Raw genomic sequence first — 14,031 nt, forward strand, 5'->3', positions numbered from 1 at the left:
TTTTGGTAGATTAGTGGTCAACTGGCTGAAGGGTTTGCCCCATTGATCACTTTGGCCTGCTTAAATGCATTTTTACACTGGCTTCAAAGCAAGACCTTGCAATAGAGAAAGCTGACTCATTTCTCGATTTCTTTGATGCAGTTGGGGATGAGCCCAGTAGGGCTTCCCTCAGCTGAGAGGACACATTCCTACCATTCATATTTTTGTTTCAAGATACATCAGCACACAAAACGCCACCAAAAAAATTAATCTAGCATATTAGAGCCCAGGATCAGCAGATTTTTGAATATCTAACTGCCATGTCCACACTATGCTTTTGCCATAAAATTTGATATTTACGGCCATTAGTGTGTATAGTTCACTGATTTATTTTAATTTGATGTAGCCTATCATGACCAATTGCAGCAACTGGCAAGAAATGCAAACCAATGTCCCAAACTACATTTCGAGACAACTCAGGCCTGTGATCCACCCTCCCGCACTATCAGCAAGACCTCTCTGGCGTTATACCACCAGGCCCTTGGATTAAAAAAGAGAGGGATGAAAGTGCAAGAAGACTGAGGTATCAGAAGCCTCCAATATATCTTGGGGGCCCTGCAGTCTTGACCTGGAAAATGGGCACAAGGAGTGGGGAAAGAGAAAGAAGGCTGTGCTGGTTTTTGCAGATTTGCTGACCCTAAAACATTGCAAAAAAGTGGACCTCCACTATCTCAACGACCTCCTCTAGCAACATTGTGGAAGTCACAACCAACGTCACTATATCAGTGTCCTTCTTGATGACCTTTTTGTCGGACAGAAGCCATCAGTGGCAGCAATCCCTGAGCTACTGTACAGACACAACAGGTTTCTGGAGAACAGAACACTTCAAGAAAAGGAAGAACAGGAGGTTTTGGACTGGTAAATGCTGAACAGCAATCTTGACTTCCTGAGACAATAGGTGAATCACTCTTACAGGCCATTGGTTCCCCAGCCAGCCACATACCTCTGTCACTTTCTCAATGAGATTCAGGAATGATGGCCCCATCATATGCAGTGCCACCTTGCAGAGGTGCAGAGGATGATTCCGCGAGCGAATTATCATAATTTTTTTCATATCAGTCGATGTCAATAATTATCGTAATGAATGTCAAATCTTTATATCTATAAATTTTAAAGGATTTTCAGCATGCTAATCCCTTTGTGGAGCTGATTTAACACATTTTGTGAAATGTTTTAGCTGTCTGACAAAATAGATAAAAAATAATAAACAAAAGAACAATCTTAATCATTTTTCAGCATTTACTGTCCAAGTTTTCAACAATCAAACACATTACACTACAAGTCATTGTATATTATTGTTCAACATCAGAACAAATATAAAACAGGTTTGGAGCAAGTAAAAGGTGATTTAATGGTGACAGAACTTTTAGTTTTGCATGAGCTATCCTTTTAATAGTGAGTATTGTGAATTTTAGGGTAAAATATACTTTAATATATTTTATGTAGGGATGCTAACAATTACTTGATGATCTATTGATTGTCAATAACCCTTTAATTGATGGACCTTATCAATGACTGATTAAGCATGGGCATTTAAAGGTTAAGTTATGCTTTGCGCTGTGGAATGCCTCCATGCATCACAAAAACAAGTGTGTGCAGTTTACCTTATGGAGTCACCCACTTGACATTACATATTGCTGGATGCATAAAACCCTGTTATGCGCAGATCTTGGTTATATCCGTGGGTGTTAACCAATTTTATCTGACAGACTGGCACGAAAAGGGCCTATGCAGACTCTCATTTTAAAAATTGTGCATCACGGCGGGACATGCGGGAAGCATCTCCGTTCACACAACTAGTTTATGAGTTTTCTTATCCTTCAGACCGAGTTGATTCTTCCGAGGTAATCTAAGGTTGGTTTCAAACCTGTTTTGTTCCGAAACAGGGATTAAAATTGTTACAATGTTGCACTTTGTACTTGGTGCGGTTCGCTTTCACATGGCAAAGTTTCTAAATGGATGCTTTCACTTTCATATTTGACATGAAACGCACATTTACCGGTAGGAATGACATCCCATCCTACTCATAATTCTCTCTTCACATAGCCACATATATGCCTATTACATACCCATAATACACTGTGATTTAGCCGGGCTCGGATCGTTTTGCTTTCTGACTACAATCAATCCACTCCAGTGCTAAAGCATATATAGCGGACTTGTTTTGAAGCACTTCACCTCAGATATTATTTGTTCTTCTTGTTTATGTTTTGATGACTGACCAACATAAAATAAGTGTCTTAACAGTGTCATAAAGTGTTTATTGAGATTGCGAGGTCTGTTATGGTGTCTTTTTTTTTTTTTTCGTAAGGCATGGCTTTTTGAAAATGATGACATGAGACAGCTGGGTAGGTGCGCTGATGCTTGTAGATGTTTCACGTTTACCAACACTTGTTTCTAGCATCTTCTAGCATAGTTTCTACCAACACTAGCATCGTCACAAGAGTTGGCATTGTTTTAAATAATGAAACAGCTGTTGCCTGTTTTTGATGACACGAGTCGTCTGCACAGTTTGCTCTGTCACGTTGCTCTGTTTTGTGTTGGATTGCAAAAAACGAAGTAGCTCCAGACTACTTAAGTTCGGAGGTGGAAAGAGTTTTAAAATCTTCTACTCAAGTAAAAGTACTGTTACTTACAAAAAATTTTACTTAAGTAAAAGTAAAGTTACATGTCTATAAATCTACTCAAGTAAAAGTAAAAAATAACTTATTAAAAATGTACTCATGAGTAAAAAGTAAAGAGTAACTATTTCTCAAAAGGGACAATATGCTATAAATCTCCAATTAGTTGTTTTCATTTGTATATGTAACTTTAAAAATTAAAGACTAATAACAAAAAAATTATAATTATTTAACATATCTTACAAATTATACTATTTAACAATTTACACAAATTCACAAATTCTAAAGCTGAGTCAGCACAAATTCTGCTGTGTTAGCTAAATGGGCTATATGCACATGGACTTTTTATTTATTTATTAATTTATTTAACTTACTTTTTATTTACTTTATTTAATTTCCATTTCAAAATTGTCACGTTTAAGATCTGATTTCTTTAAAAATCAGCAATCTTCACTGCCTGTTACATATTCGATATGAAGTGGGTCTCAGATCGGACAAGAAGCACTGCATTAAAGTCCATTTCCCCCTGCCATGTCTTTAAAAATATGACAGTTTGTTTTACCCCAGTATTTTGGTTGTTGCTAGATCGGATACAACTGCAGCCGGAAGTAACAAGAATTATTTATATTATTTATTAAATTTCACATTTGTTGTATTTTATTAACGTCTACCCCCACCCCAACCCTAAACCCAACTGTCACAGTAATTTAAAAACAGTAATTGTATTCAGTATTATTTATGCTATCTATTAAATTACCCAATAAATTGTATTTTTAACGCCTACCCCCACCTCAACCCTAAACCCCACAGTACTGTAAAAATATTAATTATTGCTATACAGTGACCTTGTGAAATCTAAAATTGTCACATTAAGCTTTCACCGGAAGTTTATTGTTGGCTTTAAAACTCCAAGTTAGCTCCAATTTAGCTCCAAGTCCGCGTTAATATCTAATCTTTGTGCTAACGAACATTAGCAATGTTACGAACACAGCTGGGCAAGGTACTTCCAAAATGTAATACATTATATATAAAAAAGTTACTGTCATTTCTTTTTTTGTAACTAGTTACATTACAATATTAATAGAAATGCATTACACTACTTTTGTATTACTTTTAGGTTACTTTAACCAAAATAACCACAGAAGTATGAATTTTCAATAGTATGTCTATGTTTTCAAATACATTTTCCAATTAATTGTAATAATTCTGAGAGATTTTTGTTTACACAAGGAGTCTGACAACAGCCAGTGCTCCACACAGAGATCTGATCATTTGACATATTTTCTTTTAAATATGTATTCATAGCGCTTCAATTCTTCCACATACATACACACACACACACACACACACACACACACACACATATATATATATATATATATATATATATATATATATATATATATATATATATATATATATATATATATATATATATATATATATATAGCTTTGCATGTATGGCTATGACTGTGTACTCACCTTAATCACTTCTGGGGATGGGGACTTATTACTTTAAAAGGTAGCAATTTTATTTTACCCATTATATATGCATTGATAATATCCACTGATTTTTATATAGTCAATCAAATGAACTTAAACAATTAAAAATGCAACAAACTTTTGTTTCGACCCAAACTACAAAAACAAACAAATTGAAAACTTTAAGTTTTAGTATTGGTTTTGCTTAAGTTGCATACTAGTTTGATCATGTATACATGTCATTATAAATATATTTTATAATATTATTACAAAGACATCATGCTGCCAATCAAAAACTAAATGACATGATATAACAGGCAATTGTCCTCTGAATGCACCTGAAAAGACATGAATGAATTCTCATTAAGCTTGAGAAGCAGTTACAGTTATTCATGATATATATATATATATATATATATATATATATATATATATATATATATATATATATATATATATATATATATATATATATATATATATATATATATAAATTCGTAAAATAAAGAGTTGCAGGTTAAGGAAACACTAAACAACCTGTGATAGTTACCGCGGGCCCTGGTGCAGATGAAAAGAAAAACAAAGATAGATGGGTAACTAGAACAGACAGAGATAAGGTGCGCTGGACATTATTGGATGCACCGGTAGGCAAACGCCTGCGAGTTGCTTCTACGCTATGCGCTGCGCACGCGCTGCTTCAGCTCTCATTGCGCGTGCGATGGAAAAAAAAAAAGTCTCCCCGCATCCATCGCGGTCTTTATCATTTCAAGTGCGCGCCGCTTTGTTTCCGCATAGTAATGATCTTTATATCGCAGATCAAGTGCAATGAAGTGTTTTAGACAACATGCGCAAGCCGTGGTTGCGTCATCACAACGATTTGGTGTAGCAACTTTTATACTCTTAGCGCCACTAAGAGTAGGAAATATGTCAGCGTAAGATAATTTCTACGGAAGATTATCAGACTTTAGCGTTAGTGATGAGATTTCTAAGTTAGTCTAACAAGTGCAAACATTACATTAAACAACGGATTGAAGATGCTTTAACTAAGCATTCTAAACTTTCCACGTGTTGTTAATTTGTTTTCTGCATCATAAAGTTCCATATTACGCGATAGACTGCGATTTATAACGTAGGCTATTTAGGGGAACATCGTTGCCATTTAAAGCTATTGTGAAAAAAGTATCAGCTTGTGTGACTTTGTAGACACAGGTTAACACGAGTCAATGGGCCTACTATCTGATTGCACAATATTCTAATATTCTGTTGCATAATATTATATATTAAATATATATTAGACATAATATGTTGCATAATACAATCGTCATTGTATTTATTTTTTGTAAAATCATTATTTACGTTACATTTGTGAGCATGGGTCACGAGTTAACACGATCCAAAGGCACAGGCACACATGAGTCTACAACTGGGGGGGATGGTAGGGGGGGGGTCGTGTCAAGATGGCAGAGTGACAAGTCAAACTTTACACAGGCTGTAACTAATGTTGAAAGAAAGGCACTCTTTTTACGCTATGGTGTATAAATAATTAGTACATTTGTACTTATTTGGTACTTAATCGTGTATGTAAAGTCAGTCTTCTGCTAACGGCCAAAATTGCAGAGAAAAACGAAGAATTTGTGCCGGATACGTCAGATTGTGAGGAAAGGCTAGATGTGATGGAGGTGGAAATATCATCAGCTAAAGCCGTGCAACAGAAGGTAATGCCCCACACCCCTCTCAAAAGCCCTGGGCCCAAACGAGTAAAAGAAACACAGGAAAAAGAAAAAGATGAGATTTCTACTAGCGTTTTTTACGCCGCCATTCAAAGTCTCAGTCGGAAGTTTGATGAGAATGCAGAGTATATTCGTGCTTTCGAATTTCAGCTTAAAGAGAATACTGATGCAATCGTCAACATTACGAAGTCTTTGGATGCAAATACGACGGCGATGAAAGGTGTTAAGGAGGATGTGGAAAAGTTAAAGGCACGGGTGAATCAGCTTCAGAAAGATAACGACCTCCTGAAACAAAAATGCATCGAACACGACCGGTACAAGCGCAGATGGTGTTTGCGATTAAACGGGGTTCCTGAAAAAGAAGACGAGGATACCAGATGTGTCGTGATGGAAATGCTGTCGCAGATCGTTCCTCACTCTCCTGATCAACTGCAAAGTACAGTGGACACAGTTCACCGTCTTGGAAAAAAAAAGTGAAAGGAGGTACACCACGCCAGATCATCATCCAATTTGGCATGCGAACTGTCCGTGACATGGTTTGGAGAATGTCAAAAAATGCATCAATCTGCAGGGAGAGAAACATTCGCTTCAGAGAGGACTTTTGTAAAGACGACAGGGAGGCTCATGCTTGACTTTGGCCTAAAGTTGAGGAAGCCAGAAAGATGAACTTGAAAGCTTACCTACGAGATGGATATGCTGTAATTAATGGGCAGAAGGTAATGGTTTAATTAAGGTAAAAAAAAAGAAAGAAAGGAGGTGTGGAGGAAAGCCTTGTCTTGAGTCCTAGACACAACATCATCTGAATCTGAACTTCATGTTCTGGATAGAAATAAGTACTACTTTAGTTTCATAAAATGTTACTTTAGAAAAGATTATTATTTTTTTTCACCATAGGTTATAGACCAGTCTTAAGTTTCTTAATGGTTGTATATGCCTTTCAATAATGAGTGAAATTGTACAACGCCTGTGTCAGTTAGGGGAAGTTACATTTAGTTTTTCTTCTCTTTCTTTGTAATAATGTCTTTTTCTCTGTTATCTTTAAATGTTCGAGGTATTAGATGTAATGTTAACCGTAAGGCACTTTTTTTTTTTTGCAAGGAGCAAGTTAAAGTTAGCTTTTTTTTTCTACAAGAGACACACTCAACCGATTTAGATGTGAGATTTTGGAAGTCACAGTGGGGTAAAGAGGTTTTTTTTCTCATGGAACATCTAATTCAGCAGGAGTTGCTTTCTTGAGTAATCGAAATGACTTTAAAATAATTGCAAATTTAGGAGATAAAGAGGGCCACTGGATTATGGTGGTTCTTAAATTCAATAACTATTTTTTCTTATTGATTAATATATATGGTTACACTAACAAGGCTGCCAATAAGTCTTTTTTTTTTTTTTTCAAAATTTGGCTTCCATGATTGATGACTGGAAGAACACTTATCTTACTGACAAAATTATCATTGGGGGAGATTTTAATGCTGTTCCAGATGAATGGCAGGATAGGTATCCTTCTCCATTTAATAGTTTTTCAGTAACCCTGTCATAGAATCTTTGACTCAATCTCTTGACTTAATTGATATTTGGCGGATGTTAAATCCACATAAGAAGCAATATACTTGGGGGGCTTTCTCAGGGTGTAGCCAGCGTTCTAGATTAGATTTTTGGTTGATTAGTAATAATCTTCTCTCTTTCTCTTATGACTGTGATATTTCTCCTTCAGTCTTAACCGATCATAGTGCCATATTACTCTCACTCAGAATTAATTCTACTTCACTATCTCATTGGAAATTCAGCAGTAAAATGTTAAGAAGCACATCCTTTTGTAAGGACATTTCTTCACCGATAAATGAAGTTAAAAATTTGCCTGATTTAACTCCAACTGGTAAGTGGGAATGGTTAAAATTTTCTATTAAAAGATTGGCTGTTAAAGAAGGGAAATCATTAGCGAATGTTAGGAAAAAAAGACAGTTAAAAATTTTTATCTAGATTAAATGACCTTGGTGATAAAGATTTTCTTGGAGATATAGAACAAAATGAACTTCATATTTTGCAGTCAGAGTTGGATGACTACTATACAGAGAATGCTAAAGGAGCTTTTATATGATCTAGAGCGAAATGTATAGAGGAGGGGGAGAAAAATTCTTCATATTTTTTTTATTTAGAAAAGCATAGACAAGCTTCAAAAACTATTAATAAACTTAGCATAAATAACAATGTAAGTGAAGAGAAATATTTGATTGATGATCACATCTATTCATATTATTGTAATTTCTATAAATCAACATTCAATGAGAGTGACTGACTTTTTCTTTTCCTTTTTAAAAGATAAAGTTCCTATTATAGATGACAGCTTCTGTGAAATGATGGAATCTGACATTGTTATCTCTGAACTTGATGTTGCTATTTCTCAGATGTCCAATGGAAAATCCCCAGGTATAGATGGAATTACAGTTAAGTTTTATAAACATTTTTGGCCAGAGATAAGATTTTTAGTTTTTGAAGCAATTAAGGAATGTATAGAGAAAGCAGAACTATCAACTTCTATGAAGCAGGGTTTAATAATTTTAGTTCCAAAGCCAAGCGAAGACAAATTATTTTTAGACAATTGGAGACCCATAACTCTTTTGTCCAATGATTTTAAATTGCTCTCTCATGTATTTGCCAATAGACTTAAAAAAGGTGTAGGCGAGATAATTAGTGAAACACAATCAGATTTCATTAAAAGGAGAAGTATTCACAATCATATCAGACTGATACTTGATATGCTCGATTATAGTTATTTAATTCCTTAGACAAGTTTATTTCTATTTCTAGACTTTTTCAAGGCATTTGATACTCTTGAGCATCCTTTTTTGTTTAAGTCTTTAGAAACTTTTGGGTTTGGTCCGAGCTTTTGTGGGGTAATTTCCATGTTCTATACTGATATATTTAGTAGTATATCCCTGAATTCAGGATCATCTCCTAGAGTATACATCAAAAGCGGAATCCATCAAGGATGTCCTATCTCACCTTTACTTTTTGTAATAGCTGAACTTATGTCATTATATATAAAAAAAATCAGAGTACACTATAGATATTGATATACTTGGTAGGACTTTTACCATAAGTTAGTTTGCAGATAACACTCTATTATTTCTTAAAAATAGGGAGGCACTCCCTTTAGCTCTTGACAAAATTTCAGTTTTTTCTAAAGCTTCTGGATTGACCTTAAACCTAAGAAAATGTGAAATATTAACTATTCAGAATTGTACTTTAAGAGAAAATAGAGGGTATTCCATTAAAAGAGGAAGATAAATACTTGGGAGTTACCATCACCAAAAATTCTGTTAATAGAGAATGTGCAAATTTTAATATTAAAATGGAAGGGATGAAAAAATCCTTAAATCATTGGCTAGCTAGAGACATTTCCATATTGGGTAGAATTCTTTTGACTAAGACTGAGGGATTATCTAAAATTATATATTTAACTTATCCTTTATATACTCCTCCTAAAATAGTCAAATCTATAAATTCAATATTATTTAAATTTATTTGGAAAAATAAAACATTATTTACATAAGAATCATATGGTCAAAGAGTATGAATATGGAGGTTTGAAAACTATCGATTTTGAATCTCTTCTTGGCACTTTTAGAGTTAAATGGTTGAAAGAGTGTTTAGCTAAGGCTTATTCAATATGGTATCATATCCAATATGGTATCATATCCCAAATAATTTGTTCAAAAAAATTGGTGGCCTTGAATTTGTATTAAGATGTGATTATGATTGTTCAAAAGTTCCTTTGAAGCTGTCTAATTTTCATAAGCAAGCACTACTTTTTTGGAAAATGATATTTACCCATAATTTTTCCCCTCATAAATCCACTCTTTGGAATAATAGGGCTGTTATTATTAACAGAAAATCATTGTTTAAAAGTGACTGGTACAATAAAGGCATTTTATTTATTAATGATTTGTTAGACGAAAATGGACTGCTATCTCATAACGAATTTTTAAATAAATTTAGAGTTAGAATCACAGATAAATTTTATACTAAAATTTGTGAGGCTATACCTATTGCTTTGTTTTGGTTAGAATTTTATTCAGGATATATCCTGTAAATGAGTTTATTCAAAAAAGATTTAACTTTGATGTTGACAAGTATAGCTTCTGCTCAAATTTTCCAGAAACACTCGATCACTTATTTTTTTCTTGTGAATTTACTTTTAAATTCTGGTTTGACATCCATACTTTGCTTTCATTAAAGATGATTTCAGTCCCCCCTATTGTTCTAGAAGATATTTTATTTTACAAAGGTGATTTACATTTTTCTTTCTCTGATGTTGTGAACTTTAGCACCCAACAAACCTTATTCCTGCACGGGGAAAAAAACAATCTACTGCTTTTGGCGCTGCTTATATCTGAAGGCAGCCACAGCCTCTCACATGATAGCAGGGAAAGGCACAGCCAATAAAAATGTCCATATCCATTTTGTGGGTGGGAGGACTCTAGGAGAGAACGTCCCTTAACCTACGTGTCTAAGTTAATGTTGACAGCGCGATTTTTTTAAAAAGTGGATTAAATTATTGGTGGGGACATTTCTATGGTCAGGGGATATTGGTGGAGACGCGTCACCTCCGTCCACCCTAAATCTACGCCCCTGGTAAGAGGGAGTAGACATGATATTTATAAATAGGCACGAAACTTAAGGATTTATTACAGAAATGCAATAGTTTGAATAGAAGTTATAGTCAATCAATTTGGACCAAAAGCTAACAACTGAATATTTTTTATTATTTATGTAATTGTCTATGTATACTTTAAACAATGTTATACTTGTCATTTTTTTTGTCAAAAAGAAATATTATGTTGAAAAAAAGTGTATACAACTACAGTTTTCTTGTTTTGACACATTAAAGTATGTTGCTGAGAAATAATTACATTTGGTGGCAAGCAAAAAAATATCCATTGGCCCAACCGGTCCATTAGAAATAATCATTAGTGTTTAGTCCTGTGATGGTCTTAAAAGGGTCTTTAAAATTCTTAAATTTGTCCTGATGACACCTGCTGAATGATGTGTTGTTTTAAAATAGGATAAAATACAGATAATTTGTGTACTGACTGTTTCGCACGGAAAACATATGTGTGACAGAAACATAAAATGATTTCTATGCACACAGTGTACCTACGCATCTATAAAATTTCTATATTAGAGCAAATTTAAAGCCCTGGTAAAAACGCACATATGCTTGCAAGACACAGCCTGACACACAAATATGTGAGCCAGTATGTTTAGTGTGACAGAAAGCCTCCATGACAGCCCTAAATCATGCAGTGTGTGTGTGTGCTTGTGTTTAAACCATTAATGCATATTTGTGTGTGACCAGCCAGATCCATAATATGGAGTGGCAGTGCCATCGAGGTTGTGCTGTTTTCTATAAAACTCCCTTGGAGGAATGAAACAAATAAATCAATTTATCCACCCCCTTGTATCATTCCCTACGTCCCTCTCCAGAAACCACTGATGAAACTCAGTATTAAATGAGTGTCACAATGAAGGCTGCCATACATGACACACTGCAGAGCAGGAAGAACAATTAATGATTTACCATCCACCTCTGAGATCAGCCAGAGGAATGTAAATGAGAGACAGAGTTTTTGAGATGTGCTGACACTCCAATAGAGAGTGCGAGATTTAGATCATTAAGCCTAAATGTAGACGCTCAGTTTGGCATCCGTTTATTAGAGCGCTGCAGCGTTTTCAATAAACATTCAGCCAGCTGCAATAATATTCACAAAAATAAACACCTAGACTCGCACACAGCGGTGCTTCTAAATTTAGTCAGATGACTTTATTGGCTTGCACTGATAAGAAAATGTTGATACGATCTAGGTCGATAAACCATTTTCATGGATGGCACCATCAATCGCTATCTTATCAGATTGCTCAGTCTGATTTTCAGTCTCTTTCCAATGCACAAACTGTTCCTCTGTGCAGAAACACTAGAGCATTGCATTCCCATAATGTTCGGGGAAACCAGAGGAGAGCCCTGATGTGCACAATCCTGAAAAGGAATTCCTGAGGTACACAGAAAAACAGACAATGAGAAATCAAGAGCAGGAGACCAAGGAAGAAATAGGAAAGAAAAAGAAAACCAATCTTAATAGTCGAGGCTGCTGTTAGTGGGGTTGTGTGTGCCGGGGGGTATTTCCTTACCCCCTCTGCTTGTTTTCAGTGGGCCAGTCTCAACACTGGGGTCTGCAGGCAGGCCTGTAGGCCTTTATTTTCCCAAAGCTGGAGCCACTGAGCTGTACAGCCTGTGCAGACTTTGTGTTATTACAGAGCAGAGGCAGGAGGGGTGTCCAGCGCTGAAGCAGCACAATCCAACATCCAAACCACAATCTAATCATCTCTTACCACCCAGCAAGAAGGAGAGATAGACTGAAAATGAGAAAAAGGGATGGCCGGATGCAGGCCCATCTCAGAAATTCTCAGGTCGACATGCCCATTGAATAGAAAAGGGGGTCAAGTTCCCTAGTTGTTCTTCCCCACTAATGACAGTGCTGGATGAATGGATGGATGGTAAAAAGTAGCAAATGGTCAGTGAAGGATCTGTATGGATGAATAAACTGATCGTGGTACATTAGGTGTCATGAGACCACTAATGCCTGACCACCCACAGTGCATTTTCCACATTATTCTGCAGTGCTCAGAGACTTCCTCTCGTAGTCAAAAATGGGTCAAAATGTGTCCAGACTGTTTTTTTTTTTACATCTTTTTTTTCACATCCATGTTTGAATTGGGAAAAAAACAGTACATTTATACCTTATTCACTATTAAGGGTGCTTCTACTGTAAATACCATATTAGGGTTTTTGCAGCAGGGAGGTTGCAGGAACTCACCAGGGGAATGATGTTCCTAGAACTATACTAACTGACAAAAGTCTTGGCGTCAATCCCAGTTGTAAGAGCAACAAATAATAACTTGACTTCTAGTTGATCTTTTGGAAAAGTGGAAGAGGGTAGATTTTTCAGATGAATCATCTCTTGAACTGCATCTCAATCATCACAAACACTGCATAAGACCTTTCGGAAACCATGTGGACCCAAGATTCTCACAGAAATCAGTCAAGTTTGGTGAAGAAAAAAAATCATGGTTTGGGGTTACATTCAGTATGGGGGCTTGCGAGAGATCTGCAGAGTGGATGGCAACACCAACAGCCTGAGGTATCAAAACATTTGTGCTACCCATTACATTGCAAACCACAGGAGAGGGCAAATTCTTCAGCAGGATAGCGCTCCTTGTCATACTTCAGCCTCCACATCAAAGTTCCTGAAAGCAAAGAAGGTCAAGGTGCTCCAGGATTGGCCAGCCCAGTCACCAGACATGAACATTATTGAGCATGTCTGGGGTAAGATGGAGGAGGAGGCATTGAAGATGAATCCAAAGAATCTTGATAAACTCTGTGAGTCCCGCATGAACACTTTCTTTGCTATTGCAGATGACTTTATTAATAAGTTATACAAAATCTAATATTTTTTTCCACTGCACCATGACTTTATATTCTATACTGTACATTATTTCTGTTAATTGACAAGACTTTTGACAAGACTATAAATCAAGGCATGATCATAGTTTACTTTGGTAAAATAAGTGTAATCTAGAGGCCTTTGGATATAAGCCACTTCTGAAAACAACTGATCAACTTGAAGTCAAGTTATTATTTGTTGCTCCTAAACTTTAATAGACGACAAGACTTTGGTCAGGTAGTGTAAAATGTTCCTAGTTCCTGTGGTACAAACATGCCAAAAGAGCAGGTACTTTCACAAATAATTTGAGAAAAAGGTTCCACTGGGGCAGAAGTTTTGTTAAGGATTAAATACTTGTTTCAACAGTTCTTGTAAGTACTGGTGTAACTACATGCTTCAGTACACAAAGGAGCTGTGGATGATTTTAGTTATATGGCCATGTTTTGGTGGGAGTGAATTAGCTTCTACTTCAGAGTTTAACTTTAAAGCTGAAAGGTATTATTCGGTTTTTATGCATACACAAGGGTCCGAAAGTAGTGAATGTAAAGCACACTTTGTCAAATTGGGGAATTTAGAAGCAGCTGGCACACTGTTTGAGCAGTTTGCATATGTGCTTTGAATAATTTTTTAACTACTTAATTTGTCCACAAGGTGTCAACA

Source organism: Danio aesculapii, chromosome 20, assembly GCF_903798145.1.
Source record: "Danio aesculapii chromosome 20, fDanAes4.1, whole genome shotgun sequence".
NCBI lineage: Eukaryota > Metazoa > Chordata > Actinopteri > Cypriniformes > Danionidae > Danio > Danio aesculapii.